General features: G+C 36.7%; 1 long non-coding RNA gene across 1 annotated transcript in view; it reads right to left on the reverse strand.

Annotated features, from left to right (window-relative positions):
- LOC120536250 overlaps positions 1 to 5,713 on the reverse strand; it is a 30,929-nt gene extending 25,216 nt beyond the window's left edge. Inside the window, exons 1-2 of the long non-coding RNA XR_005635086.1 lie at positions 5,617 to 5,713; positions 5,307 to 5,354 (exon numbers count right to left, since the gene is read on the reverse strand). This is a non-coding gene — a long non-coding RNA (uncharacterized LOC120536250). The remainder of the gene's footprint in view (positions 1 to 5,306; positions 5,355 to 5,616) is intronic.
- Between the last annotated feature and the right edge of the window lie 287 nt (positions 5,714 to 6,000).

Raw genomic sequence — 6,000 nt, forward strand, 5'->3', positions numbered from 1 at the left:
GCAGTCCAAGTGACTATTACGTTTTTTGAAAATGGATACAATTATTGGCATTCACATACTGTCCACTGGTAGTCATGGCAAGTACAAAAAAGTCTCTTCCTAAATGCAATTACAGATCATTATTTGAAGTCAACACACTGGCATTACTCCAAGGTAGGCTTGGCAGGCAACTATTGATTCTCAGAAAGATCCCACAGTTTGGTGCTTCCTGTCCTGTGAATGCTCACAAAAGCAAAGCTGCACTGAGAGAGGGGTTGATGAGGAATCAAGAAGCTATACTTTGAGGTGGGGGTGGTGGGTATGTTTCAGAGATTGCATTGATGTATGCACTATTAATAAATTCAACATGTAAATAGTGAGGTTCTTTGAGAAAGCATATGCACAAAGATAGCATCCTTTGATTGCATTTTTTAAAAACACACTGAGTGGAATGTTTGCTGAGTTATAAGACTATGTAATCTGGTAAAATATGCAGTATAAACAGCATAAGACTAGAAGCTAACATTTGGATTGATGTGGGCACTTCACAGTCTTACTCAACAATCCATGTATTTAATAGAAAAAAGTATTGACAGCATTCATTTGCAAAAGAAAGAAAGTATTGTAATCCTGGGGATGTTAGGGGTGGTCCGTGGTCAATTGAATTAGGGATTTTGTTCACTATAAAATGTCAGGTTTTACAGCTAGGTGGGTACGTTTCATGTTGAGTGATATTGTGCCTTTTTCTAATTTATTTTCTTTGTTTTTCATTTTGCACTGTTGGTGATATTTTATTGCTACAAGATGATCACAACATGGCAAGTATTTGATGTCACGGTGGCCATGTTCCCATAATTCACAGGAATTATGCATAAATCTTAAGTATTTCTGAGCTTTTTTTCCACAGAATTACAGAACTTTGTGTTTTTCCCTTAAATATGGTAAAGTTGTAAAGCACTTTCTTCATTTGAGCTTGTGCATGTTCCATGTTATTATTATTATAAATTATTGAGCACACTTTTATTTTCTGTGCTGCAGTTTATTTCTGCTATTTAAGGTACTTTGGTGTTCTTTCTTTTTTAGGTCTTCGGTGCTTTGTTGGCACTTTATGTGCCAGTTATTTCAGTCAGTTTATATCTTATCATTTAAGCCCTCATATTCAGATCTTTTTTCAGGTTGATCTTTTAGGGCTTTTAATGCCAATCACTTTTATATATTTGTTACATTTCTGATGTCTCAACATAACATTCTTTGTGCAAGTCCACTTGATTCACTTCATGATCACAGAGGTTCAGAGTTTGACCCAGCACAAGCTGACCATCCATGCCTCATAAATACAGAAGGACACTTTCAGTTTAATTGAGTGTCTGAGAATTTTTACAATTTTTAGAAATGTGGAGTCGAACATAGCCAAGGTAAAAATGCAGTAAGACAAGAAACTAGTCATCAAGCTTAGTAAATTTGAGGTACACATGTCGTAAATGTAGGAAGGACGGTCCTTGGGTGTTTGTGAACGGTTAACATTTGAATTTGATGATTGCATATAGCGCAGAACTGACCTCTCTGTACTATTCTTTCCTCTGCATGTCCTGGAGTACAAAAGAAACAACACCATGCACCAAAATGTGGAGACTGGGCATGACAGGGAAAAAAAAAACCTGTTCACTCATTACAACCGTAAGAAGGCATGCAAATGAATATGAATAATATGAATACTGTTGCATCATGTTTTCTGAAATGTACTATACAGGTCATAAAATGAGTTATTCCAAATATCATATTGTGGAAGCTGGCCCGGACACAGACAGGGGGACACCAAAGGTTTGCACCCAAACACACATTTATTCATTATGTACAACACACAACCCCAAACTCCCCCAAAGTCCAGGCCTCACAATGTCTTTGCCTCTTCAGATCTGACTCCTCTCCTCTCCACCAAGACTTTGTCTTCCACACTCCCGATTCCAGCCATCAAATGGAGGGAGGTGGCCCCTTTTTCTCCTCATGCGGATGAGCTCCAGGTGCCACCCGATTACCTTCCGCCGGCCTTCCCAGGTGTGACGGAAGTGCCAGCTGTGCACCCAGAAGCACTCCTGGTATCCTTGGTCTTCTTCCCCCCAGCACCTCCAGGTGTGGCGGAAGTGATGAGGGCCAGGGCTCCTCAGGCATCTGGGCGGCCTCTGGCAGTGACCACAGGCCCCTATAGGGTTGAGCTTCTAAGCTCTGTTCCCATGGTCTCCAAAGCCACCAGGGGGGTCGCCCCCTTGTGGTCTGGAGGAGGTGTAAGCCCTCCTCTGATCCTTCTGTGCGTCCCGCCTGAGTACGAACCCCAGCCACTCACCACAATATATACCTGTGTCTCTGTTTTTTTATCAGTGCAGCTTTGACATCATGAACCATAAGGTGCATACTAATTCAGTGTGAGCAGGAACACTCAATAAAACTGAATAAAAAAATTCAGGTTCCAGTTTTATTACTGGGCAGCAAACATACAAGATATAAAAACCTGGACACAAATAGAAGAACAAACACAGGCTTGGTCCGCAATAGAAATAAAATCCTGCAGTACTTCTTTATATTCCCTGCTCTGTGCCCCAATAAATACAAGTTATCGGCAATATACTAATAACCCAATTCTGCTTCACTCACTTAGAATATGGAACCAAAGTAGAAAGCATTTTAAGATGGAGAAGCTTTTATCTGTGGCACCTCTACAAGAGAACCACCTCTTTCAACCTTCGCAAACATATGCAGTTTTTAATATCTGGAAAAATTTGGGAGTAACTTGCTTAGAGATCTTTATATAGAGAACGTCTTTGCATCCTATGAACAATTATTAAAATTCCAGCTACATATTTCTTTCACTATCTTCAAATTAGGAATTTTGATAAACAGAACCTTCCAGATTTTCCTCATCTTGCACCCTCATCCATGCTAGAAAAAATATTGCTCAATCTCAAGGACTCAGACACCATCTCTGCAATATATAAAATCATTTTACAGTCCCTCCCTTTCAAAGATCCAAGAGGACACTGGGAAAAAGATCTCTCAATTAATATATCAGAAAAGGAGTGGAAAGCAGCAATGCAGAGAATTCACTCGATCTCCATATGCGCAAAGCATACAATTATTCAACTTAAAATTATATATTGAGCACATCTGTCTCGTCTAAAACTCTCCAAAATGTTTCCAGGGCAAGATCCAACCTGCGAACGCTGCAATCAAGCTCCAGCCTCACTGGGTCACATGTTTTGGGCCTGCACCAAATTAACACCATTCTGGACCAAACTTTTTAATTACCTTTCAGACAGCCTTGGACTCACAATCCCTCCTAACCCATTAACAGCTGTGTTTGGTGTTCTTCCAGAGGGGTTTAAAGTGGAGAAAGACAAACAAATTGTGATTGCATTAACTACACTTTTGGCACACAGACTTATTTTGATAAACTGGAAGAACCCAAACTCTCCTCTTTTAAGTCAGTGGGAAACTGATGTGTTATACTATGTGAAATTGGAAAAAATCAAATTCTCAGTTAGAGGATCTGTACAGATTTTTTTCAAAACATGGCAGGATCTAATCAGTAATATTTTAAAATAAGCTCTTAAAGCACAGAGGAAGCAATTATTTCTGTATTTCTTTTTCTTCTCCATTCATCTCTATTGGCTTATCAAACTTTCAATTTAGGTATGTTTACAAGCCTTAAATTTTATTCTCTTGGCCTTGCTCTCTCTCTCAGGGGTGGGGGTCGACTTGTTTTCAATTCTACTTTTTGTAAAAATTGATTGATTTGTATAGAATGATTGCAATAAAATTAATAAAATCTCAAAAAAAAAAAAATTCAGGTGATGATGAGATACAAAGAAGGCAGATTCACCAGCATTTATGTGTCAGTTTTTATCCCTCCAGATCAGAGAATTTCCAGTTCCATTGACTCAAAACAACACTCACATTTACCATTACTCCCGGTTTCAAATTAAAACTAACAGCATAAGATCTGGGGGGGTTTGTATTATGATCATGACTCAGAGAATAAAAGTAAAAAAAAGGAACACTAACTTTTACAACTACTATACACCGCCTGTTACAGACACAAATCAAATGTATGTTTTTATGGTATAATATTAACAATAAGAGCAGCTCACTACTCAAAATGGTGAATTTACAAGGCAGCCAGTATCGAAACAAGAGCCTCTTGAGTACAAGTCAGCATTTCTGACCGCTGCACCATGGAAGCTATCATATTACACTCGTACCTTTTGTGAAAGTGTTTATTTGATATTTGGACTTAAGCCTTCACACATTATACAGTTCATATCTACATATTATCATTTATTACTAAAACATGTAAAACTTTTCTGTTTTAACAATGTGTTTACTTATATTGCTGTAGACACGGAACTCTGTAACTCCAGGCAATTCACTTCAACATTAACACTGAGCACTGAGAACCTTCTTTGCGAACTGAGCTGCGGCAGTGTGTGGGGAGAAGGGATAACAGGCTGCTTGTGTTGATCGGCACATTTACAAGACAAAAGATGCTGATGGAGACGTGCAAATGGATTTAAGGTGGGCCAGGATTTAAAGCTTTTTTGTAGGCTTTGGTAATTCTAGTGTTAATCAACAAATGTACTTATGTAAATAGATTATGCACAAAGTTAAACTTTAAAGAAAATAATGCTCATTGTTTTTTACATAAAGATAGTTATCATTTACAACACATTTAAAGGAATAATAGAATCACAATTGCTGAGATTTTTTTAAAATTTGTACCCATAATAAAGATTTTGAAATAGCAAGTAAAGAGTTATTTGAGGCTCTAAGAGGAAAGATTTATTCTAGAAGTTTCTAAAGAGGAATTTATAAGAATTTATTACAACAAAATCCTAAACCACATATGGAAAACATGCTGTAATCCCTTTTGTAACAACTTATTCTCAATATTCATAATGTATGATGGTACAAATTAAAAGGAATTTTGAGGATTTAAGAAAACAGGGTGTTTTAGAACAATACACAATTGTAATGGCATATAAAAGAAATTGGACCCTAATGGATTTACTAGTAAAACAAGGACAAAAATAGAGAAAAAAACAAAATCCAAAAAGTCTGTATTTGGAAAAAGAAAGTGATCTTAAATCTAAAAGTGGCTTTGGCATACATATTATGACCAAAATTTTACTTAAAAACTGAGAAATGTATAAATATTATTACGAGTTCAAAATGTAACACAATGTTACAGTATGTGGGTGAAATGAAAAATAAGGGTCAGATTGCCTCAATATATACTGTTTATAAATATAAAAAGTCAAAAAGAATCTGATACTTACCTGGTCCATTTCCTCCTCCATGGGGTAGATTCCCTGAAGATGTATGGCCTGCAATATGACATAAAATTGATAAAAAAAAAGGATAACAAATGTAAATTAAATTGAACACAGTTTATTCAAATATTTTAAATGAAAGAAATGGTTAATAAAAGTGAAAATAAAAAAAGTTGAATGATTTTTTTAAATAAAGACAATTGCAGCAGATTTTCAATTTAGTTAAAAATGTCTTTCCAAAAGAATATTTTTAAAAATTTCTTTTATTAATTTTTCTGATGTATTGCCTAAAAAGACTAAAATTAGAATATCCAACCTGATTAAATTTATTTTGCCCCATCTTGACGTGTTAAAGTCTATGTATGACTGTTAATTTGAAGCAGTTCCACCAGGTCCAATCCAGTGGACTCCAAACTCAGTTTGTCAGCTCTTACTCTGGAATAACACTTCAAATCCCTGAAGCTTATGAAAAAACTTGTAATTCAGGGCCACCTTAAATTCCTTCACACGTCTCCATTAGTGACTTTTGTTTTGTAACTGTGTCAATCAGCACAAGCAGGAGGTAGCCTGCTATCCCATCCCTCCACGACCGCAGCTCAACTCAGGCAATAAGTTCTCCCAGCTCAAGTCTGTTTATCTGGTGTGAGGTGCATGGAGTTGTACAGGGTGAGTAATATATCATTATTTGGAATGCATGCAT

Source organism: Polypterus senegalus, chromosome 10 (genome assembly GCF_016835505.1).
Source record: "Polypterus senegalus isolate Bchr_013 chromosome 10, ASM1683550v1, whole genome shotgun sequence".
NCBI lineage: Eukaryota > Metazoa > Chordata > Cladistia > Polypteriformes > Polypteridae > Polypterus > Polypterus senegalus.